The 25,814-nt window shown below is 49.2% G+C and overlaps 1 pseudogene; it reads left to right on the top strand.

The window, feature by feature from the left end:
- LOC130033313 (F-box only protein 43-like) lies at positions 1-25,545 on the top strand (annotated as a pseudogene).
- Positions 25,546-25,814: the final 269 nt, after the last annotated feature.

Raw genomic sequence — 25,814 nt, 5'->3', positions numbered from 1 at the left:
ATGGCAGGTGCTTTGCCCGCAGTCGAGCCCCCTTTCGCGAACGGTTCCTGTCCCGGTCACCCCGCACCTCCGCAGTCTTCCGTGGAGGGAGGTGGTGGAAGCAAGACTCAGCTCGGCATCCCCCCGTTTGGCGTGAAGGAATCCTCCGTGAAAGGCTTTGGTTTGTGTTTCGGGGACCACACCCGGCGATGTATCGGGATCATCCCTGCCCCTGCATTCAGGAATCACTCCTGACGGTTCTTGGGAGAAACGTATGGGGTGCAGGGATAGAGCCCGGGTCACCCCATACAAGGCAAGCGCCTTCCCGGCCCAGGGTTCGATCCATGGCTAGCCCCAGGCTGCCTGCTTCGATCCTTAATGACCCCAATACTTAACACTGAAGCAAAGTGAAGGGCTGGAAATCTTTTTTTTTTTTAATTCGTTTATGTATTTTGCCTTTGGGGTCATACCCAGCGATGCACAGGGGTCAGGACTTACCCCTGCCGGTGCTCAGGGGACCATATGGGATGCTGAGAGTTGAACCCGGGTCGGCTGCATGCAAGGCAAACACCCTACCCGCTGCGCTACCGCTCCAGCCCCAAGGGCGGGAATCTTAAGCGTGGCAAAGTCGGGGGGCGGTAGTTCCGCCAAAACGCCACGCGATGGCGCTGTGGGGCGTTTCCATTGCTCCCCAGGGACGTTTCTCTACAAGGGCTGGAGTGATAGGGCGTTCGCCTTACAAGCGGCCAACAGGGCCAACCCGAGTTCGATTCCTCCGCCCCTCTCGGAGAGCCCGGCAAGCTACCGAGAGTATTTGTTATGCCAGACACAGTAACAACAAAGTCTCCAATGGAGACGTTACTGGGCCCGCTCGAGCAAATCGACGATCAACGGGAGGGCCTTTACCTTTTACCTTTACCTTTTTTTAAAGTGATGGGCTGGAGCGATAGCACAGCGGTAGGGCGTTTGCCTTGCACGCAGCCAACATGGCCGACCCGAGTTCGATTCCTCCGCCCCTCTCGGAGAGCCCGAGAGGATCTCGCCCGCACGGCAGAGCCTGGCAAGCTCCCCGTGACGTATTCGATATGCCAGACACAGTAACAACAAAGTCTCCAATGGAGACGTTACTGGGCCCGCTCGAGCAAATCGATGATCAACGGGAGGGCCTTTACCTTTACCTTTACCTTCCTCCCTTGCGCTTGCTCCAATGTTAGGTGTGGGGTAATTAAGGATCAAGCAGGCAGCTTCGGCCTTGCCTTGCCGTCACAGGACCATCATCTGTCCATCGGCTCCCCATCTGGTAGGCCAGTCGTGCCCGGTGGGATTCCTGCGGAGCCAGGAGAGTCCCCTGAGCATCTCTGGGTGTGGCCCCCACCATAAACAAACCAGAAAATTAAAACAAAGCAGCCTCAATCCCTTGATGGCGAAATCCATCGTCCGAAACTTGGGGGTTCCAAGTTGTATCTTCTTCCATGCCCCCCTCCTCCTTGTAGAAGAGGGTTGGGGCACCCTCCCAATGTGGGGTGATGGGGTTTGGGTTGCCCATAACAGAAAACATTTGTAAATGTCTTGGTCACAGTCATAACAAAATGGTTTCAGAACTTTTTTTAAAAAATTTTTTTCCTTTTGGGTCACACCGGCGATGCACAGGGATTACTCCTGGCTCTGCACTCATGAATTACTTCTGGCGGTGCTCAGGGGGCCATATGGGATGCTGGGAATCGATCCCGGATTGGCTGCGTGCAAGGCAAACGCCCTACCCTCTGTGCTATTGCTCCAGCCCCTCAGAACTTTTCTTGCTCAGAGCGAAGAGAACAAAAAATCAAAGGAAAATAACCCTTCCTTGCTCTATCCAGACCCGACTCAAACCCCTGCACCTCTCGTTGTCCAGAGATCAAGCCGGGGCAACCCACCCCAACCCCCAGAGGAGATTCAGCTATGTACCCCACAAAGGTCTGAGGGCGGGAATTGAACCCCGGTCACCCGCGTGAAAGACAAGCATCCACACGGCTCTCCTACCGCGGCACCTGTGGAAACTGCGCGCTTGATCCTTAACTGCCCCATACTTAACATGGAAGCAAACCCAAGGGTGGAAAATTCTTAAGAGAAAAGGATCTGGGGGAGGGACGGACACGTCCACAGCGCCATCTCGTGGCGTTTTACCGGAACTGCCCTGACCCGAATTTTCCCACGCTTAAGCTTTCCAGCCCTTTTCTTTGATTCAAAGTGAAGTATAGGGTCACTAATGATCAAGCAGGCTGCTGGGGCCTAGGCAGCAGGAGCAGAGAGGTTATAGGGCTCTTGGCTTGCATTCATAGAACCTGGGTCCATTCGTAGCCCCCCACAAGGTTCTCCAGTCACGCCGTAGTGATTTCTGAGTCACGTCTGAATGATGTCAAGTTAGGTACAGGGTCGTTCAGAACCAAGCACATAGTTTGGGCCTATGCAGCACGAGCAGAGAGGCTAGTGCTCTTGCCTGCAGTCACAGGACCCTGGTTCTTTCTCTGGCTCTCCATACAGCCCCACCGTCATGCCGAAGTGATTCCCGAGTCAGAGCCAAGAGAACACCTGAGTGAAAGGAACTGGGGTGGGTTAAGAACAATTTCAACTAACACACAAATAATGAGCCCAAGACACACGAGGGGTGCGGGGGTTTGAGCTGGGTCTGGAAAGAGCTAGGAAGCGTTATTTTCCTTTGATTTTTTTTGTTCTCTTCGCTCTGAGCAAGAAAAGTTCTGAAGGGGCTAGTGAGATAGCACAGAGGGTAGGGCGTTTGGCTTGCATGCAGCCAATCCGGGTTCGATTCCCAGCATCCCATATGGTCCCCTGAGCACTGCCAGGAGTGATTCCTGCGTGCAAAACCAGGAGTGACCCCTGAGCATCGCCGGGTGTGACCCCAAAGAGAAAAAAACATAATGAAAACTTGCCTTACTTGTGGCAGGTGAGATTCAATCCCAGGCATTCCTCGTGGTCCCCAGACCCCGTAATTGCCCCATACTTAACAAGGACGCAAACCCAAGGGTGGAAAATTCTTAAGAGAACCGGGTCCGGGGAGGGACGGAGACGTCCCTGGCGGGCAGTTCAAACCGCAGCAGGGAAACGCGGCGCAGCCAAGCTAACCCGGCGTGGGGGTTGCCACAGCCCCGCATCCCGGGGGACGAGGCGTGGCTCCTCCTCGGCGTGCCCGCGGCTGCCGCCTGTCCCCCCGCGGGCCACCTGGCCGCCGACCTGGGCCACCTCCCGCGAGGGGCGGCGTCGCAGGGGCGTCCAGGTGGGCGGGGGCGGCGCCCCTCGGGCTCTGCCTCTAGATGGGCTTTGGAGAGGCCCCGAAATCAAGCCGCCCTCCGCTTCCTGCTCTCCAGGTGACGCCCACTCCCCCCCCAGGGGGAACCGTTAGCTGCCCCCCACACGCCCCCACTTGACACTCCGGGGGTAAACCAACCAGTGTCAGCGCCGCCGCGGCCCCTCCACCTCCACGTGTGCCCCCCTGTCTACAGCGGCCGCAGCAAGCGACAGCCGGGTGACTAGGTCCCGGCAGGCGCAGGGGACCCTGCCCTCGGCCCCGGCCCGCGTTCCGAGCCCCCCGCAGCACGAGCGGATGCCGCGGGAGTTGGCAAGGCCGGGGGCAGCTTCGCTGGTTTGGAGCCCGCGTTGCTCGACGTCCGGAGCTGCGGCTGCCGCTGGTAAGACTGTAGCAGAGGGACGTTTCCTGCGGCAACCTGACCCGGGGCTGCGGTTCAGACCGAGCTCGGCGGGAGTTTTTCTCGGCTCTCCTAGCTGGGGGCCGGTGTGAGAGCGTTGCGAGAGGCTTGCGAATGAGTTGAATGCAGCAATTCTACAAGAAACCCGGGATTTCGCTTAAAGTTTTGCTTTTTGTTAGTTAGTTTTTGCTTTTGGCGGGTCACACCTGGTGGTGCTCAGAATCAGCTCCTGGTTCTGTACTCAGGGGTCGCGCTTGGAGGTGCTGGGGCATCAGGCTGTGTCCATGAGCTCCAGCTGACTGAGCCATCTCTCTGCCCCTTTAAGGTTATTTTATTATTATGGAAGGGGGCGGTTTGGGTCACATCCGGTGACGCTCAGGGTTTACTCCTGACTCTGCGCTCGGGGGTCATTCCTGGCGGGGCTCGGGAGACCATATGGGGTGCAGGAGATTGAACCCGGGTTCATGTACAAGGTGAGCACACTGCTGGCTGTACTGATTTTCCCCCTTGGACTGTGGTGCTCAGGGATCACTCCTGGCTGACCGCGGGGTGGGGGCCGTATGACACTTCAAAGGTGTAGATGAACAGAAATTTTGTTTTGTTTCATTTAGTGTTTTTTTTTACCCCCCCCCCCCCAAACATTAGCTATTAACAAGTGGCATATGACATTTAGGAAGCCACGCTCCTCTCTGCATCCTCACTTGTTCTAGAGCTTGCCTCTCAAGCCTCCCAAATTCTAGCTCGGTGAGACACCTAATGGTGAAGGAGCAAAATAGTTTGGTTTTACTTTTAATATTTTTCCAGTTTTTGGCACACATCCCACAGGCAGGGCAATCCACAGGACTTACTTCTGGCTGCAGACTCAGGGATCACTCCTGACCAGGCTCAGAGGACCATATGTGGTGCCTGAAATAGAACCCTGGGTGGCCTTGTGCAAGGCAGTCATCTTACCTGTTATACTTTCTTTCAGGGCCTCTAGTTTTAATCTTACCAAATAGCGGGAGGGAAAAGTGTTTCTGTTAGAACTGGTGGGGTGGGAGATCCTTTGGGTGAAAATGTGTAATTGGTGGCGCTCAGGTTCTCACTCCTGACTCTGTGCTCAGGAGTCACTCCTCTCCCGAAAGGGCTTAGGGGACTCATGGGATCATATCAAGTAAACCATGTGCAAGGCAAGAGCCTGAGCCCCTGTATGATCTCTCCAGCACATTTCTAGCTTAAAAGTTAATATTTGAAAACAAAAAATTGCTTTAAGAGGCAATGCAAAATTATTGACAGCAGTGTTAACTGCTCTGGGCTGGGAAACTGGCAGTGATTCTCACCTTCTGAGCCGACAGAAACCTGAAGACTTAGCACAGAGAAAGGTAGAGAAGTCCAGTAGTAGTGATTTTCTTTAGTTTTTATTGTTCAGCCACTCCCCATTGTGGTCAGGATTCATTCCTGACTCTGGGCTTGGGCACCATATAAGGTGCCAGGAATCGAACCCAGGTCAGGCATGGGCAAGGGAAGTGCCTGAGCCCACTGTACTATTTCCCCAGCCCCAGTAATAATTTTCTAATAATCCGTTATGCCATAAGGAATTTTTTGTGGCTAAAACAGCTATTTATTTGTAAGAAGTTCATTCATTCATATGTTAAATCTGATGGAAGTTAGGTATAAATTAATTTCTTTCCCTTTATAATCAAATACAGTTTGTCTTCAGAGGATAGGATTTTTATTTTTATTTTTTTCTCTGCTGAAGTGTATTGAATCCAGGTCTTCATACTTGTAGCACTGAACTTCATTACCAGCCTCTTTTCAGGATCTTTTATTCCCTTTGTCTTTTTGCAAAGCACTATTTCAATTAATAAAAATGGTATCTAATTTTATTTTAAATTAAAAAACATTAATAATATTATGCTTGATTTTGTCATTTCGTGGTTACTCCCAGGACCTCTTAATAAAGGGAAATTATTCATTTGGTCTGGAGAAAACTTTAAAATAATTATCATTTTCTTTTCTTTGTTTTTTTTTTTTTTTTTTTGCTTTTTTGGGGTCACAGGAATTACTCCTGGCGGTGCTTGTGGGACCATATGGGATGCTGGGATTCGAATCCGGGTCGGCTGTGTGCAAGGCAAATGCCCTACCAGCTGTGCTATTGCTCTAGCCCAACCATTTTAATGCCTTCTGAATAATCTAGAAAAATATCAGTGACTATGATTTTCTTTGTTTTGCTTTGAGTTGGATTTAATTCGTGTTTCTGAAAAGAAGCAAATATGACATATTGAAAACATCAAGGAGTAAAATATTTCAGTTTTATTCCTAACAAAAGTATTTACTCTTAACAATTCTTTAAGTAGCTGATTTGGAATCTTTGCATTTTCATGACTGTAGTAAAGGGTGGACAAATAGTTGTCTGTGAATTCAAACCTGCAGCTGGACTTTGTCTCAAAATATTTAAATACTGAGCTGTGAATTAGTATGACCTGTCAAATTTGAAATTCTCTGATAGATTAGGGGCTGTTGATCAGGTATATTTTGGTGAGCTCAAGAAGACATGGTCACAGTGAAACACTATGCAGTCCTAAAGAAGAGCAAAATCATGCAAATTTGCAGCAGCAAGGATGGGACTAGAGAATATCACCCTGAGTGAAGTCAGGCAGGCAAAATGCAAGGGACAGATACAGGATAGTCTCTCTTATGTGAGGTTGAAAGATACACGGCGAGGTAACAACAAAAATCTAAAAGCAACATAATGGGAGAACATCCTTGTAATTGAGTCAGGGAAAGGGGAGGAGAGGGAGGAAGGTTGGGGTCCTTGGGTGTGGGGAGGGAGACGGGTACACAGCTGATGGGTATGGTGCTGGAGTTAAGTCCATGAGAACCCATTATTAATAGTATGTTCTAATATTTTGTTTTGAATGGTGCTCAGGGCTTACTCCTGGCGCTGTGCTCAGGGATCATTCCTGGCACTGCTTGGGGGCCTATATGTGGCACTGGAACTAAAACCAGGGTGAGGGCTGGAGCAATAGCACAGCGGATAGGGTGTTTGCCTTGCACGCGGCTGACCCGGGTTCGATTCCCAGCATCCCATATGGTCCCCTGAGCACCACCAGGAGTAATCTCTGAGTGCATAAGCCAGGAGTAACTCCTGTGCAACGCCGGGTGTGACCCAAAAAGCAAAATAAATAAATAAATAAATAAATAAATAAAACCAGGGTGACCACATTCAGAACAAGTGCTGTAACCTTTGCATGACCTCTCCAGCTCCCAAAGTTGCTTACTTATTGTGTAAGAGGTTCTGTTATTTTTTGCATTCTCAACATATAATGTATTTGGGTGTGAACCGCCAGGTTACTCGTTTCCAAAGAGGAACAGCATTTGTCTTCTTTCCGTAGACGCAGATTTTGAAGATGCCCGAGAGGCATCCAGGCGAGGCTTGCACCGGGGAAGGAAACGAGGCAGACACTCCGCTCAGTTTCAAGTATGCCAGCTTCCGGGATTTTTGCTCCACGTCTTCATCTCAAGATAGTGGTTACAGTGAGTTGTTAAAATCCTACAGTTTTGAAAACACAGATAAAGAATTTCTTGGAAAGAAAGAAAGAAAAAGATCCAGCATCCAGCTATGAACACCCCAAGACGCCACCCCTGAGATTTCCCCATCCTCTAGGTTCTCCCACGCAGAAGAAGAGATTTCTCTCCCCAAGGAAGGACAAGGATGACACTCCAGAACTCTGTGAGACCCCTAAAATCAGTAGCAAGAAGGTTTTACTCCGCAGAAGGCTGCACATCTCTTTCTCTCATCTGCAGGATGACTCTAAGATGCAAAACTGTTCGCTGGAAAATCAAATAAGCCAAGTCCTGCACCTGGAGTCAGATGCTTGCAGCAGTGGATCAGGTTTTTTGAGGAACGATGAGTTTAGTCCTTTAGTTTCTAGCACTTTGAGACCAGAAGACGTAGCTGCCCGCAGTGACAAGTTAGAGGCTGAGCTTCTCTCAGCAGAAGACGTCCACGGAGGACGATTCCAAGGATGAATGTGGCCTGTTTGGGGTTGAATGTCTGTCTCCCATCCAGGAGAGCGGTTCCCAGGACTCTCTCTGCCATGACTTCAGGGACAGCAGTCTCTGTGTGAGTGACGAAAGGACGCACCCCAGCCTTCTGGGCTCCTCCATCTGTGGAGCGATGGTGGAAGAGAAGAGGATGTGTTTGTGACCCCAATAAGTAACCTCGTGGCCAGCATTAACTTTCATGCCAGACAGACGTTCTCCTTCCACGGAAGCCAGGGGCAGCATTTCCACCCCCAAAGACAGTGGTTTTAACTCTCTCTGCGGGGACCGGTCGGACGATTCCCTCTCCGACCAGGAGAACTCTTTGAGAAGCAGAAGGGAGCTCTGAGAGCTAGGGACACCATCAGACGGTCTCGGCGGCTTGTCAGGCTGCGGAGGCTGTCCACCCTTCGGGAGCAAGGCTCGCAGTCTGAGACAGAAGAGGAACAGCAGGTCCCGACCGTGCCCTCGAGAGCGACCCCCTCCATGGCCCCCCGCAGCCCCGAGGCTCGGCTAGGCAGTGCTGAGGCAGGCAGTGCACTGGTTTTCAGCTTGACGGATCTCTCAAGGACCCCAGTCTTGCAGCTGGTGCACGAGCTCTTCATGACGAGCAAAAGGAAAAGGTTCCAGCAAAACGGCACCCAGGACGCCTTGGAAGAAAGGGATGAGGGGAGGATCACTGTGCTGCGGTGTGTACTGGCGGGGTTGATGGGCAAGAAGATGGGTCTCGAGCAGCTGGACATCCTCACGGAATTGAAGCAGAGGGACCTGAAGCACGTTCTTGCTATGGTTTTAGATTCCTTGATGACAGAAAGCTTATGCAGGTAAGGATTGTGGTGGTTTCCTCCTCCTCCTCCTCTTCCTCCTCCTCCCTCTTCTTCTTCTTCTCCTCCTCCTCTTCCTTCCTCTTCTTCCTCTTCTTCCTCCTCCTTCTTCCTCCTCCTCTTCCTCCTCTTCTTCCTCTTCTTCCTCCTCCTTCTTCCTCCTCCTCTTCCTCCTCTTCTTCCTCTTCCTCCTCTTCTCTTCTTCCTCTTTCTCCTCCTCCTCCTCCACTCCCTCCTCCTCCTCCTCCTCCTTCTTCTTCTTCCTCCTCTTTCTCTTCATCCTCTTCTTCCTCTTCTTCTTCCTCTTCCTCTCCTCTTCCTCTTCCTCCTCCTCCACCTTCTTTTCCTCCTTCTCCTTCTCCTTCTCCTCCTTTGTCTTCTTCTCCTCCTCCTTTGTCTTCTCCTCCTCCTTCTCCTTATCCTCCTCCTCCTCCTCCTTCTCCTTCTTCTTCCTCTCCTCCTTCTCTCCTCCTCTTCCTCCTCCTCCTTCTTCTTCTTCCTCCTCCTCTTCCTCCTCTTCTTCCTCTTCCTCTTTTTCCTCTTCTCCCTCTTCTCCTCCTCTTCCTCTTCCTCCTCCTTCTCCTTCTCCTCCTTCTTCTTCTCCTTCTCCTTCTCCTTCTCCTTCTCCTTCTTATTCTTCTTGTCCTCCAACCTCCTTCTCCTCCTCCTTCTCCTTTTCCTTCTTATTCTTCTTGTCCTCATTCTCCAACCTCCTTCCCCTCCTCCTCCCCCTCCTTCTTCTTTTTCTTCTCCTCTCCTCCTCCTCTTCCTCCTTCTCCTCCTCCTCCTTCTTCTTGTCCTCCTCCTCCTCGTTCTTCTCCTCATCCTTCTCCTCATCCTCCTCCTTGTCCTCCTCCTCCTCCTCCTTCTTCTTCTCCTTCTCCTTCTCGTCTTCCTCTTCCTCCTCATCCTCCTCCTCCCCATCCTCCTCCTCCTTCTCTTCCTCCTCCTCCTCCTCCTCCTTCTTCTTCTTCTTCATCTTCCTTCTTCTCCTCCTCCTCCTCCTCCTTTTATTTATTTTTTTATTGGAAAGAGTTTTCATGAGTTAAGCAGGCCTCTTTATTTTGTTTCACTTCTTCAATCTTAGTGGTTGTTTTACACTTTATCAAAAGTAGTTAGTGGACTTTCCGATGGAGCCTGCTCTAGGACTGGAGGGACCGTATAGTGGATACATGCCTCTGACCCAGGGACTATCTCTGGCACCACATATGGTCCCCTGAGCACCCCCAGGAGTGCTCCCTGACTACTGCCAACTGTGGCCTCAAACTGTAAATGAATAAATAAATAAAGAGCCTGCTTTAGAAGCAACCACATGGTCTTCTGGATAAAGTTCATGTCACTGTCATTTGGGAAGAGAGTTTCTAGAAGATGAACTTAAATTTTCTTTATTCCCCTAGAGTTGTTTACTGATATACTTGATAGTTTGTATCCTGTTGTCAGCGTAAGTATTTTATTATCTTATGACTCTTGATACTGTTTTTTCACTTGTTTGTTTTGGTTTTGGGCCATACTCTGCAATGCTAAGGGTTTACTCCTGGCTCTGTACTCAGGAATCACTTCTGGCAGTGTTGGGAGACCAGATAGGATGCCAGGTCAACCTTATACAAGGCAAACACTCTACCTGCTATATTGTTTCCTGGCCCTTGATCAGAAATATTGTTAAGCATGATGATCACTTGATCACTTGACTTCCCGTTAATCGTCAATTTGCTCGAGCGGGCTCCAGTAACGTCTCCATTTGTCCCTGTCGCATGCTAGTGTAGCCCAATGGCATCTGTTCGCTCTAGGAACATGAAGAGCCTCAAACCAATCGTTCATGATCTTGATGAAGAAGTCTGACCATCTGGTAGGTGGGCGGCCATGCGGCCTTTTGACATCCTGTGGAATCCAGTCGGTAACAGCTCTAGTCCAGCGGTCGTCTTTAAATCTCATTACGTGACCAGCCCATCTTGTTGGAGTACACGGAGCTTAGGTTTATCAGATTGTACCCATCACAGTGCTCCCGAGTCACTCCCATTACTTTGTCACTCCCATTACTTCTATGCTCTCTTCCCAAACCAATTTGTAAGGTCTCATCCTTCTTAGACACTGAAGCTGTACTGTAAGTTAATATTGCCTTTCTCCTCTCCTTATGTCTTTGAGCAGTTTACTTTAATGCAATGTCCTTTTGTATAGATACAGGAAGACAATTAATTAATATGCTCGGTAACTTAGGAATTGATTGGCTTTGAATATTATTCAGTCAGTCTCCTGCCCCTGCGCCTGGCTGTTCCTCACCGGGGTCCCTTGGAGGGGAGCGGGTTGAGCTTTCCTCCCCACCCCGACCAGGGCTCTGGCAGCCGAAGACCTCCAGGACCAGCCACCACCATGCTGAGACCACTCTCCGCACACATGAAGGTGCTGGCAGAGGGACAAAGCCACGCGGGTTCCTGGGCCGAGATCTCCAAGCCTACTCGAATTGGAGTCGAGCATCCTCCACCCAGATCCTCCAAATTCCAGTAGGCGGGGATAACACCCACCACCTGGCCCCCTGGCGCCGTGTAATCCCATCAGCGGCCAAGACTCAGAGACTACAAAATGCAGCTCCCGGAACCGCACGGCCGCATTCGCGGCCGCGCGACATCTTATCAGAACATCTGGACAAACTTGCAGGCTATCGAATGTAGCCTGCCCACAGGGCAGAGTCTGGCAAACTCCCCGTGGCGCACCAAATATGCCAAATACCAATAACAATGATGGGTCTCATTCTCCTAAAGAGCCTTGAATATAATCTCAGGGCTAGGATGAAAGAGACGTTACTGGGGCCTGCTCGAGGCAATCGACGATTAACAGGATGATGAAATGAAATGAAAATGAAATTATTCATTCCTGGGCATCTGCCTTTTCAACTTAAGCCTCAGTTGCCCTTACTTCCTAGCACCCCAAGGACAGAGTCCCCACGTGGGACTGGATGGAACCAGGGCAAGCAGGTAAGTTATGTGCTACCCTGGCATTGCGATGGGCCAGGCCAAGGTGCCACGATTCTTAACTATAAGTGAAGAGGTTGATCATAGGCAAATGATGTCATGATCCAAAAGTAACGACGAGATTAGGGCCCTGCTGCTAGGAATAGGAAAGATATCTGGCCTGAGCACTGCAGTCTGAGATCGAGATGGCCCTAGGAGAGCAATTCTATAAGCTCAAAGTATTTCTTACTGTGTCCATACAAAATGATTAATATTATGTATGCTTATATGTTGGTTGGACAAGGAGAGGAGAAACACGTCCTAGAAGCAGTTTTCCCGTGTGTCCTGACCAGCTTGGATGAGACTGCTTTCTCCCCTTCAAACTGTCTTCAGTAAATGATTTCAGTATATTGAGACAGTTTCCCTTTTCTCTCAGGAACCTAGCTGGCTTTAGGTATACAGATCCCACGTGCTAAGCCAGGCCTGGTCTTTGGGATGTAGATGCCTGGCTCCAGGCTGGCTGATCTTGGAGATGTAGATTCCAAGCTCTAGCAGACTGGTCTTTGTTGTGCTAATCTAAGTGCTTGTAGCTTGTAAAAAGGTGAGGCCAGGATTACTGGCCTGCGGATATAAGGAAACAATGTATGTTTGCCACCTCAATGTTCTTTCTGTAACTCCTTTTGATGACATCATTATATTGCGCCCTTTAGAGGTACTATGATCTATATAAGGGAGATTTCAGGGCTCTCTGGGGGGACACGTGCATCAGAGAATCTGGGAAGATGGGGTTCCAGAGGACAGAAGCTGAGAGAACAAAGGCACACGTGCTTGAGGATTCCTGAGGCCTCCATGACATACATCTCTTCCATGTAATAAATGGCTGCTAAGACCAACCAGCTTGGCCTCGTTTCCTTTCTTTGCCTGACCATCGCCATCGACCTCCCTGGAGTGGGGAAGCGGCCTGACCACCGGCCTTTTTATTTTTTGTGTGTTTACACACCATCTGATTTTTGACACCTTGGCAAACGAGACAGCGTCCCTGATTCTTGATCTTCGACGGATGTCGGAACTCCGGATTCTTTCTCTCATTTGAGTGAAACGTGATATTCCAAGCATAGCTCTTTCAATTCCTCTTTGGGAGACCCGAATAGCATTCTCATCCTGTTTTCGTAGGGCCCAGGTCTCTGAGGCATATGTTAAAGCAGGAAGAACAGTGGAATCAAAGAGATGTGCCCGGAGCCGGAGGTTGTTCGTCCTCTTAGCTATTTCTTTGATGCTCTTGAAGGCATTTCAAGCCGCTCTCTTCCTCCTTCACAGCTCGGGTGCCAGGTCATTTGTCACGTTGACTTCTCGACCTAGGCACACATAGCTGTTGCATTCGGAGATGGTCGTTCCATTGAGAGCGAATGGGGCGTCAGGAACGAGGCTGTTTCTCATAAACATTGTCTTCGTAAGACTCAGCTGTAGACCGACCTTTCCACACTCATGGTCGAAGTCGGTCAGAATTTGTGCCGCTTGGCTGATGTTTGGTGTTAGTAAAACAATGTCATCAGCAAAGCGGAGGTGGTGTAGTTGCTGACCATCTACCTTCACTCCCATTCCTTCCCATTCCAGTCGTCACATGATGTTCTCGAGGGTGGCACTGAAGAGTTTCGGTGAAATGGTATCACCCTGCTGAACCCCTCTCTTGACATTGATGACTACTTCTTTGTAGAATGGTGAGATCCTGGTAGTGAATCCACAATACAGCTCACGGAGGATCTTGATGTATTGAGCTTGAATGCCCTAATTGGCTAGGGCTTCAATGACCGCTTCCGTCTCAACAGAATCAAAGGCCTTCTTTAAATCAATGAACGTTAGACAGAGCGGCATCTTGAACTCGCGAGAAACCTCAATGAGCTTGGTTATCATGTGGATATGGTCGATGGTGCTGAATCCTTTGCGGAACCCGGCTTGCTTGCATGGTTGTCCTTCATCTAGTGTTCTGCCAATCCTATTTAGGATGACTCGAGTGAACAACTTGTAGATGACAGACAATAGGCAGATCGGGCGATAGTTGCCAATGTCATGGATGTCTCCTTTCTTGAACAGTAGTACAGTTCTGCTGGTTTTCCATTGGGATGGAACCTTGCATTCAGACAGGTAGCGTGTGAAGAGCCGAGCCAGTGTATTTATGAGTACTGATGGCAGGTTCTTCAGGTGTTCAGGTCTGACCTTGTCTGGGCAGGGTGCTGTTCGTTTCTTTACTGACGAAATGGCGTGTTGGATTTTGGAAGGGAGAACATTGGGAACGACATATCCATCCTGTGGAATTTGATATGTCGGCAAGTGGACATGGCTATCGAAGAGATTTGAGTAGAAGTCATGGATAATCTTCTCCATTGCCGTTCTGAGGATGTGATAGATCCATCAGGACGTCAGAGGGCAGTCGTCTTGGTCTTGTAGTTGGCGAAGGCTAGGCGGGCATTGCGAATACTTTTCCTGGCTTCTGCCACATCTACCAGCACTTCTGCTCTTCTCTCTTTGAGGTCTTCCTTGATCGCGTCTCTGCACTGCTTTGCGAGCTCAGACGTTCGCTTGTGGTTGCCTCAGGCATGCGCCAAACCACGTTGGCGAATAAGCTCAAGAGTTTTTGAAGACAGGCGTTTTTTTGTGGCTATCTCTCTCTTGGCATTCCTCGCACAATCATGGAGGTGCTGAACCAGTCGATCGTATTCCTCGTCAATGTTGTCAACAATGGCATCTTCCCACATTACCGCAATAGTGCCAAAGAGCTCCCAGTTGGTGGTCATTCTGGGAGTTCTCTTTTTAAACTTTGCAGCCCTTTCTCCACTCTCTGTGAAGTATAATTTTGCACGAAGGAGACGGTGGTCCGATCCCATTCGGAATTTTGGGACAACAGCGACATTGGTCAGGCAAAACTGTCGATTGAATATGATGTGGTCTATTTCGTTGTGGAATCGTCCACCGGGAGACTCCCACGTCCAATGTTTAGATTTGGCCTTCTGGAACTGTGAGTTACCATGGATGGTCTTGGTCGACATGATGAACTCAGACAGTCTCTCACCCTATTCGTTCCATTCAAGGCCATGGGTCCCGATGTGAAGTTCTTCAGCTAATCTTCTTGGTCCTATCTTGGCATTAAAATCACCCACAATGATCTTGTAGAAGGTGTGGTCTTCTTTATAGAACTTCTCCAGCTCCATGCAGAACTTCTCAATTTCTCCTTCATCATAATGAGATATTGGTGCGTAGACAACGAAGATAGAAACTGCTGGCAGTGAGCCACATCTATTCAAATGTAAACGTCCGATTCGGGTTGTTAGGCATTCGAATGAATCAATGTTCATGGCCAAGTTTGTGTTGACAATGACACCGACGCTTCCAACACCTCTTTTATCGCATGTTCCGAGGATCAATTCTTCTCCAGTGTCGAAAACGGCATGATGAGATTGGTGCCTTCTTGTCTCAGTCAGACCAATGATGTCGTACTTGATATTTCGCGCTTGTACCATCAGGTCCTCAATGGATGCATCTGATGCTAGCATACGTGCATTGAAAGTACAGACGATCATTTTTGTCTTCCTTCATTGTGGCAGCCTAGTTTGGCCTTGAGATTTTATTGGCCTCTCCTTTCTCATCCTTCTCAGTGCTGCCATCTTGGTGAAGCCTTCAGGATCAGGTGAATGAGACCCATTGTAATTACGCATTGTAATTATCCCTCTCGGAAAGACTGGCAAGCTACCGAGAGTATTCCACCCACACGGCAGAGCCTGGCAAGCTATCCGTTGTGTATTCGATATGCCAAAACCAGTAATTACAATGGGTCTCATTCACCTGACCATGAAGCATGATGATACCCAAGGAATACCACATAGGAAAGATATCATTGAATTATTTCATCTAAATTGAGAATCCAAAGGCAAATGTCAGCTTTTTTAAAATATTTTTTAAAGAGACTATGGACATTCAGATGATTTATTTGTTCTTCATCGCTAGTTGGAATTTCAAGGAACTAGAAGCAGGACACTCTGTTTACAGAAATGTCAGTGAAATTTCTGCTGCACAAAGAAAGAAAAGCTAAGTGAGGCATTTGGTGGGAGAAGAGGAATCAGAATTACAAAAACTAAAGTGGGACTGTGTTGATACTGAGTAATTTTGGGATTTTCAGGACTCTGGGAAGAGAAAACGCATGTGAATGCCATGACCAGGAAGGGCCCTGAGGGGTGGAATTTCTGCAAGGTGACTGTTGGTGAGAGCAGTAAGCAGGGCTGAGAAAACAACTTCTAGGACTATGTCAAGAAGGACTATGTCTGTAAGGGAGTTCTTGCTGTCCTTGTTTGTTTTTGTTTGGGGAAGTCACACCCTGTGTTGCTCAGGGCCAACTCCTGGCTCTCAGCTGCCCAGTCACTCCTGGAGATTCTCAGGCGACCATGTGGGTTGCCAGGGGTTGAACCTGGGTCAGCTGCGTGCAGGGTCAATGAACTGCTGGCTATACTATCGCTACTCCTTAAATGAACCCTTCCCCCCCCCACCCCGCCTAGTACATTCATTGGAGGCTATTGCAGATAATTGTAGGGGCTCAGAGCTGGAGGTCTTCTACCTTCTGACATTTCACCGCTAAGAAAGTAAATGCTCAGGAGGGTGAGTCACTTGCTAACAGTCACCCAGGAGAGAGGTGAACCCTCAGACACAGGCCCACAGCTGAGCTCTCTGCTCTCAACCCAGTTTCCTACGCTCTGATTAAGGGTTGGCGTTTTAGAATAAAGATAACTAGGACTCTATCTGACGGAAGCCAAGTAAGTCCTAAACAGATTAACACACCTCTGTGTGGTGTGAGAGTGTCTACCTTTTAAAAAAATGTTCAGATAAAAATGGGAAAAATGAAGAAGAGAGCTGCAATATGGGAGTTTTCTGTTTCTATCAGGATTATATCAGGAGATACGAATCAGTTAAAAGTGGGTGCCACACTCGCGAGACCAGTGGTGGGGGGAGCAGCTGGCCCTGGCCATCTCTACAGTATTAGAACTGGCCAGCTGAGCGCCTTCCAGGTCACGTGAGAACTGGTGCAGAGACACATGATTCACTGTCCACTTACCCCCTTTAGAGGGTGCCTGCCGCCCCCTAGAAGGTACAGGGAGAGACAGTGGCAGCAAAGCCCGTGGCCTCACAACGACTGATGGTTCTTTTCTACTGTCTGCCATTATTCGCTTCAAATCATTTGTTAATTCAGAGTAATAAAAAAGACCAGATTAAAGCAGTTCATTATGTCCTTTCTCACCTTCCACTCCCTCCTCTCCCCTCCCCTCCCTCCCTTCTTCTTTCTTCCCTCCCCTCACCTCCCCTTACCTCCTCTCCCTTCTCCTCTCTCCATCCCCCTCCCCTCTTCTTTCATCCTTCCCCTCCCCTCCCACCCCTCCTCATCCCTTCCCACCCCTCCTCATCCCTTCCCTTCCCTTCCCTTCCCTTCCCTTCCCTCCCCTCCCCTCCCCTCCCCTCCCCTCCTCTCCCCTCCCCTCCCCTCCCCTCCTCTCCCCTCCCCTTCCCTTCCCTTCCTTTCCCTGGGTTACCTGTGTGTAAGGTAAGTGCCCTACCTGCTCTGCTACCTCTCTGACACCTGGAGATAAATTTAAAAAAATTTTTTTAAATTTTGGGGATGGGGTGAGTGGGAAAGGAACCAAGGTGTGCTGAGAGGCTGGAACCTACTTGCAGAGATCCAATACCGGGACCTGGGCATCTGCCTCTCCAGGGCTTTCCCAGTGGCCTCACAGTGCCAGGAGAGGCTCTAACCCTTTGAGCCATCTCCCAGGCCTCCAAGGAATATGCATAAATAGAGTTTGGTCTCTCAAGTGGTATTCAGGGGACTGTCAGTGATATTTGGCCAGTAGGGAGCCACCAGGGCCACACCTGGCTTGCTAGGGCTCAAAGTCGGGGACCTTATGGCATGCAAGGCTATGCCCCCTAATGTATCTCTCCAACCCAGTACTAAAGGCCTTCCAGGGAGTGCTCAGAGGGTCTGGTGGTCCCTCCTAGTGATCCTTGGCCAGTCAGGACAGCTCAGTGCCAGAGTCTGAGGTAACTCAGGGCTAGGGTTCACCCCGGCTGCCCTGGTGGTGCTGGGAACCTCCAGGCTTCCACAGGTGGTGTGTGGGGATTCGGGTAATGCCAGGGATGAACCAGGGTTAGCTATATGCAAGGCGTGTCTTTACTCTTGTACTGTTTCTCAACCCTCAAGAAATAATTTTATGTAGCACTGTAGCACTGTTGTCCTGTTGTTCATCGGTTTGCTTGAGCAGGCACCAGTAACATCTCCATTAGTCCCTGTCACGTGCTAGTGTAGCCCAATGGCGTCTGCTTGCTCCAGAAACATGAAGTGAGACTTGTTGTTACTGTTTTTGGCATATTGAATACACTACGGGTAGCTTGCTGGAGTGATAGCACAGTGGTAGGGCGTTTGCCTTATGAGCGGCCAACATGGCCAACCCGAGTTCGATTCCTTCACCCCTCTCGGAGAGCCCGGCAAGCTACCGAGAGTATCTCGCCCGCACGGCAGAGCCTGGCAAGCTACCCGTGACGTATTTCGATATGCCAAACACAGTAACAACAAGTCTCATGATGGAGATGTTACTGGACCCGCTCGAGCCAATCGATGAACAATGGGAGGACCATGATGGGTAGCTTGCCAGGCTTTGTCGTGCGGGCGGGATACTCTCAGTAGCTTGCCGGGCTCTCCGAGAGGGATGGAAGAATTGAACCTGGGTTGGCCGTGTGCAAGGCAAATGCCCTACCCACTGTGCTGTTGCTTCAGAGTAAGTTAAAAAAAAATTGGGGGGGGGGAGGTCATACCCAGCGGTGCTCAGGGCTTTTAGCTCTGCATTCAGGAATTACTCCCTGGTGGTGCTTGGGGGACCATATGGTGTGCTGGGGATCGAACCCTGGTCCACAGGAGTGCAAGGCAAATGCCCTACCCGCTGTAAGTGCAAGGCAAATGCCCTATCTCTCAGACCCTCGTACTTTTAATGTAAGTTTTAAAGTTTAAGTTTACTGTCCAAGTCACTTAAAATAAGTTGCTCTTTGTTATCACATGCAAAATCCTTACTCTTGGGGAAAAATGTATATATAGGGATTGATCTTTTTGTTACAGTGTTTGGAAAGTTACTGGGGTCGCCCCAGCAAATCGATAAACAACGGGAGGACAGTGACAGTGACAAAGTTTGGAAAGTGAGCAGAAATTGGCGTGAGATTATTATTCAAGATAAAAAGGCAAATAGAAGGAGGAAATTTTATATGGCACAACTTAAATTGGATTCTGAGGTAACGTATATAAGTTCTAACATAAGAATGCACATCATTTCTGACACATTTGCACAGCTAGTTAATCATCTCTTAGCACTGGGCAACCTGATTTGAGTTTGAACCTTTATAGGGAGCAACTCAGAGGTTCCTCTTTTTCCAGGACTCCATCTCTATATGCAGTAAAATATCACCAAGGGCTCTAGAGCTTTCGTTTGTGTGACATTAGCAGCATTTGAATACCACCAAAACGCTAGCCAGCTTCTTTTCATCGCAGATCTTCATAGCCATTTTCTCTCCAGGTTTTGAGTTGAGGTCTGGGAAAAGAAGAGCTGATACTCGGGGCCCGGGAGGAGGCTCCTCAGAAAACCAGGGTCTCAGATCAGCCCAGAGGATGAGTTAGCAGTGAGCCTGGCATGGCAGGTATGGTGGTGAGCGAATGGGAGCTCGCTACAGTTCACAAGCCTGACCTCCCTGGAGGATTCAAGGAGAGCATCAGGGTCCTCCAAACGCCGAGTGCTACTTCCTCGAGATTCTTTGTGTGCTCAGCCGAGGAGGCTTACCTTGTTCAGGCAAACCCGCTTCCACTCCCTCATGCTTGCTCTAAGAGAGAGTATCCACTTCTTGTGTGCTTCAGTATCATCAGTGAGAGGATTCGTGGCACAGACACAATAGCTGAGTCCAGGCTCATGGGCTCCTCCTCCCAGGGAGGTGGGGAGGCTGCGGCCAGTGCGGAGGGGTGGCATGGGGTTTTCTTTGAGGCGACCCTGACTCTTGCCTTCCCTGCTCCTGGGCATCTTCCTGGGAGCTGAACCTCGAGGATCTGAGTTGCCTCTTGATCTTTGTCGGGCTGCACTGCTGCAAATGCTAAGGAGAGACTCAAACTTCTGCTTCCACACACACCTATTAGCAAACACTGAGCTCTCTGAGCTCCATTTCATTCTTTTTTTTTTTTTTTGCTATCTGGGTCATGCCCGGCGATGCACAGGGGTTGCTCCTGGCTCAGGAATTACTCCTGGTGGTGCTTAGGGGACCGTAGGGGATGCTAGATACCAAACCCAGGTTGGCCGCATGCAAAGCAAATACCCCACCCCACTGTACTATCGCTCCAACCCCTCCATTTCATTCTTTATTATTATTATTATTATTTTTCTTTTTGGGTCACACCCAGCAATGCACAGGGGTTACTCCTGGCTCTGCACTCAGGAATTACTCCTGGTAGTGTTCAGGAGACCTATGGGATGCTGGGAATCGAACCCAGAATTGGCCGTGTGTAAGGCAAACACTCTATCTGCTGTGCCATCGCTCCAGCCCCTCCATTTAATTCTCAATGCACGAGACAGGTGGCTATGCTCAGCTCTTTGGAATACTCTAGATGCCCTTTTCTTTCTTTTGGCAGAGGAGGAGTGTTGGCACTCGTCTGAGATGGAACCCAGAACTCCTGCATGCCAAGCATATGCTGCAGCCCTTTGAGCCGTCTGTTACGTGCTTGATCTTGGCACCCTGGCCATCCATCACTTCTTAATCCCTCCCCCCCTTTTTAAAAAGCATTTTTAAAACTTGGTTTTGGAAAGTCCTATATTTTTTTTGTCACCTGATTTTTTCCTTATTTTGATTTGCTTTTAAGATTTATTTTTCAAAGTTAATATAAGCGCACGGTTTAAAAAGAGTCAAATTGGACTTAAGAGGTTTAGAAGAGATCATGGATTCTCCTGCCAAGCCTCTCCCTACACTTCTGTTTGTTTTGGGCATTTCCTGACTCCGGGCTTAGAGGTTACTCCTGGCAGTGCTTGGAGCATCATTACGTAGTGCCAGGGATAGAACCCACTCTGGGTCAGGCACGCACAAAGCAAGTGCCTTAACCCATGTACTATCTCTTGGGTCTTGATTCTTGCCCCATGAAGACAATCATTTTTAACTCTTAGTTTCTTCTGCTCTGTAGCCTTCTAACTAGCATGACTTGACTGCCATTATATTCTATATTTTCAGTTGAGGGTCTGGATTACTTCCCTGGCCTCTCACCACCATTTCTCTGCCCCCCCCACCCCATCTGAATTCCTTTTCCTTTCTCACGTCTTCTGTAGATAAATAAGTACCTGCTCAGTCAGTCGGGATGAATCAGAATTAGGTGCGGTCATGGAACTTATTACTAAGATTGTTGTGACTTTTTGAGGCTGAAATGTGTAGTGCATTATGATAAACTGTTTTGTGATGTGACTTTTTCCCCCAGAGTTAATGACTGTCCAGTTTTTCTTTCCTTTTTCCCTTTTCTTCTCTGCTTGGTATTTCTCTACACAGATCCCTGATTCAGCTACTAATCCATCAGAACTGAGCATATCCGCTGTGTAAGTCCAGTCACCGTATCCTGATGGTTAATTTGGTCACTGCTCTACCCCAGGCACATCCTTTCTGTTGCCCTTTGGCCTCCTTTTCCAGAATTGACTGGTTGCTTTCTGCTGAACTGTCCTCTCGCATTATCAGCCCAAGCAGGAGAATGCTGGTTTCTGGGTGGCTTCCTCTCGCTTGCAGAGCATTGGATGTGCCTGTAGTTATAGGATGCTTTTGTCGGAAACTTAGAAGGCACCGGCAGGCCCCTGCAGCAGGAAGTTTTATGTTTGCGGCTGTGAGCGTGAACAGGGTAATGGCAATAGACCGCCTTCTCCTTTGAATTTCTCAGCGTCCCCGAAAGCCTGGGGATGATGCCTGCAAGGCACAGCTCACTCACTTGCCAGTGCTCTCTGGGAGCACCAGGAGAGGTGAGGACTGAGTTTGGAAACATCTGGCCCTGGCGAGCATGTCCCTTTGTTGACTGCTTTGCTGCATAGGGAGGGAGTGGGAGAGGAAGGAAAGGAAGGAAGAAGGGAGGGAGCGAGAAAGGGAGGGAAAGAGAAGAAGAGAGGGAGGCAGGGAGAAAGGAAAGGAGGAAGAGAGAGGGAGGAAGGGGGAAAGGAAATGGAGGGAGGGAGAGAGGGAAGGAAGGGGAGAAAGTAAAATATTTCCACCTGGCACCTGTAGGTATTGTTCAACGGACGATAGTCTCACCTGTGGCCTGCGTTTGCTTCAGTAACATGTTTAATTATTGTTTGCTTTTGGACCACAGCTGACTCTGTGCTCGGGGCTACTCCTAGCCCCTCCTTGGGTGGGGGAGGGGGTGTTTTTCTCTCAGAAGTGTTTAGAGGACGACATGGTGTTGGGGATTGACCCCAGGCTCCCCGTATGCACAGTGAACTCAGCCCTTTGAGCCAGTTCTCTGCCCAACACCATACCTTGCTGATTAATGTTGGGGTGCATGCTTATCAGCGTGTTCCCAGCTACACTGAAATTCAGTGGAAATTTTTTTAGTGTATTCTTAGACTATATGCTGAGGGTGTAGGTTGCAAGTCATTCATGCAGATGTACTGAGTCCCTACATATACTCTCAAAAACTAATATGCATTTATTATTTTATGCATGTTATATTAATTGCATGATTTTTTAATAGCTAGCCAGCCTTACTTTTAATGGTTATTCTAGCATTTCTTTTTTGTCTTGGCCATACCCAGAAATGCTCAGGGGTTACAACTGGCTCTGTACTCAGGAATCACTCCTGACAGTGTTCAGGGGACCATATGGGATGCTGGGGATCGAACCCAGTTGGTTGCATGCAAGGCAAATGCCCTACCTGCTGTGCTATTGCTCCAGCCTTGGTTATTCTATAATTTCTCTTTGTTAGTTCATTTTTGGGCCACACTAGGTGATGCTCAGGGTTTAATCCTAGCTCTTGGGAGGGCACAGAGTACCTTATGTGGTGCTGAGGGTTGAACCCAGGTCAGCTGCATGCAAGTCAGTTGCTTTACCCATTATTCTCTCTCTCTCTGGCACGTTATTTTATACTTTCTCTCACCACTAGGAGCTAATTGGGACAAAAGGAAGATTGTCAGAGAGAAGAATCCACAATTATAATTGGAGCCATAAGAAAATTCACCCACAGAATACTTTTGCCATACCTGGGTGTGCTCATGTTTCAGGATGAGTCCTGGTGGTGCTGGGGGGACCCTATGCAGTGCCAGGAACTGAGACAGAAATGCTTGTGTGCAAGTCAAACATCTAAGCCCCTGTGCTGTCTCTCTGGCCCTCACCCACAGGACATTTGATTTAGAAAGGTTTTTGGTTTTTATAATATTGTACTTTTGGGAGTGGAGAGATAGTACAACAGATAGGGAGTTTGCTTTGCATGTGACTGACTGGGTTTGATCCCAACACTCATTTTGATCCCCTGAGTCCTACCAGGAGTGATTCTTGGGTACAGAGTCAGAAATAAGCCCTCAACACTGCTGAGTGTGTCCATAAAACCAAAACCAAGACAGAAAGTTACTTTTCTCTCCTCCATAGCTGACCTTAATGAAACAGAAGACTAGGAGGATTACTCATTGAAAATAATTCTTGGCAAAATATTTGAATATGAGAAAATCCAATTTATTATATGATATATACATATTTAAAATATCAAAGTATCAAAGAAAAAAGTATAAAGGTTATTTAAACCCCTACACCCCCAAATGAATCAACAATTTTAAAATTATGGGGCAGGAGTGATAGTACAGTGGGTAGGGTGTTTGCCTTGCAATTGACTGGTGATCTGGGATTGTGGGAGCAAGTGGCTGCCAGGAGCTCTACTTGGGCGGGCACTAGGCTGACCTGCCCCCTTTCTATGTATCCTGGTCTATTCAGCCTTGCATGGGTCCAAGATTCACGGTGGCTTTTGGTCTCTTTCAAGATTTATTTGTGGGTCTCGAAAGCAAGACCAATAAAGATCTTGTGTAGCTGAGCCAGAGGTGGTTTGTGGGCATGGCTCCCCGATACCTAACTTTTGGTGGTTTAAGTCTCGGGAAACTTGGTCCTGAGTTGCTGGAATCTGGCCAGAGGCACAGTGGCGAATTTTGGGGTATCAGGATGCCTGGCGGCACCATCAGGCTGCTGATGCACTCGCCCTGTGGGTTCAGGTTGACTTGGCGATGCCACGCCCCCTGGGTCCCAGTGGCATCAGCAGCAGTGCCCCGGGCAGGGACCAGGACTGCAGTCAGTCTGCTTTGGACTGGCCATAGACACCAGTCCATCAGAGCCTGACCAGGGGGCACACACCCATCCTGGGCCTTCAGACAGTTGGTGCTCAAGGAGGTTTTCCTTCTTAATATGCTGTGGGCTGTGTGGGCTGGTCCAGGGAAGAAAAAGTGGCTAATTGCTGTGGCCCCCTGGTGGGGACCTGGGGCACCCCCCTCAATTCTGGGACCTGCGTCCTACGGCGGTGCTGAGTTGGACCCGAAGTAACCTATTCAGACACGTCCAAACTCTGCCGCCGCCCATAGCGCAGACAGCTGTGGAGGCTCTGCCCACGGGCGGCCGTGTGGCCACCATCCCTATGAGTACCTCCAGCCAGTGCTTGTGGGTGGGTGACCGGCCAGTTTTATTTACTGTCACTCTCCCCAAGACAGAATATCCAAGGGGCACCCACATTCACACACACAGACATTTCATGATCCCCTCGGCGGTTCAGAGCATTGCAAGCATCCCTCTGCCAGCTCTGGTGCTTTCCACTGCACTGCCCCATTTTGGCAGGAACCTCTGAAGTGGTTTTTATTTATTTATTTATTTATTTTTGGGGGAAAGGGTCACACCCTGCAATTCTTAGGAATCACTCCTGGTGTTGCTTGGGGGGACCCATGGGATGCCAAGAATTGAACCCGGATGGGCTCGTGTGCAAGGCTGTGAAGTTGTTTTTAAAGGTTAGACTCAAATGACCATTTCTATGTATCTTTGGATTTGCCATGTGAGATGAGACAGCAGAATGCTTCTAAAAAGGAGTGACTGCACTGCACTGCACTGTCCTCTTGTTGTTCATCGATTTGCTCGAGCGGGCACCAGTAACGTCTCCATTGTGAGACTTGTTGTTACTGTTTTTGGCATATCGAATACACCACAGGTAGCTTGCCAGGCTCTGCCGTGAGGGCGGGATACTCTTGGTAGCTTGCTGTGCTCTCTAAGAGAGAAGGAGGAATCAAACCCGGGTCAGCCGGGTGCTAGGCAAATGCTCTAACCACTGTGCTACCGCTCCACCCCTCCCCACCAAAAAAAGGAGTGGTAAGGGAAGAAAATTCGAGAGACTTAGAATTCTTGGCACTCCGGGCAATGGGTAAGCCTTGGTAAGCTGACCTGGGGCGCTGACCGTTTGTCTTTTATGCAGGAGGCTATACTGAATGTCCAGGATGCTGGCACTCGGCTCCAGCTTTTAAATCGTCCCGCTTTAAGATCTGTGCAAGCCCAGGCTCGGACTCCCGGTTCTCAGAGAGAGCAAGTCCCAACAGTGTCTCCCTGGGGGGAAGTTCTGAGCTCAGGGGCCGGTGGCTCTGCAACCCGTTTACACAGCAAACAGGAGGGGTACATGAAGGTGAGTTGTCCTGGCTCTGAACAGTAAGTCTGTCCCCGATGGCGAGAAAGCCGGTATTTTCTCTCAGGAAAACGGAAAATTCAGTGTCGTCTGCTTCCCTTGCAGGTGGCCAAAACCCTTTTTTTTTTGATGAAGCGCTAAAACCTTGCCCAAGGTGTCACTCTCCAGCCAAGTACCAGCCTTACCAGAATAGGGGCTTGTGCAGCCGTTCCGCCTGCAGCATTGACTTTTGTGTGTTGTGTTTGTGCGACTCCCATGGGGCCGAAGAGTGCAGGAGAGCAGCAGCCAAGGGCAAACGCAGAAAGGATGCTCTCCCCGGAAGTGTGCAGAGCAATCAGAATTTAAAACGCCTCTGAAGACCTCACGCCCCAAAGCCCTGTTTTGTTTGCCTGACTTACAATTATGAATATTTCGAAACCCTGCGAGTAATCCCGCTAATGACAGATAGTGATTCTTTAGTACTTTCTATATATTATGTTCCATGCAATGGTATGTTTTCTTTAAAATACGAAGTTTTGAAAATTATTTATTTTACTATGTCGCTCTTAACTATTTTAATGAGTTTGTTCTAAAATAAAGCATTTCCACTGTTGCATACATTTGACTGTTTCATGTAACATTCACA

The sequence above is a fragment of the Sorex fumeus genome, unplaced genomic scaffold (genome assembly GCF_029834395.1).
Source record: "Sorex fumeus unplaced genomic scaffold, SorFum_2.1 ptg000053l, whole genome shotgun sequence".
NCBI classification, from domain to species: Eukaryota; Metazoa; Chordata; class Mammalia; order Eulipotyphla; family Soricidae; genus Sorex; species Sorex fumeus.
This window is presented reverse-complemented; position numbering and strand designations above follow the sequence as displayed.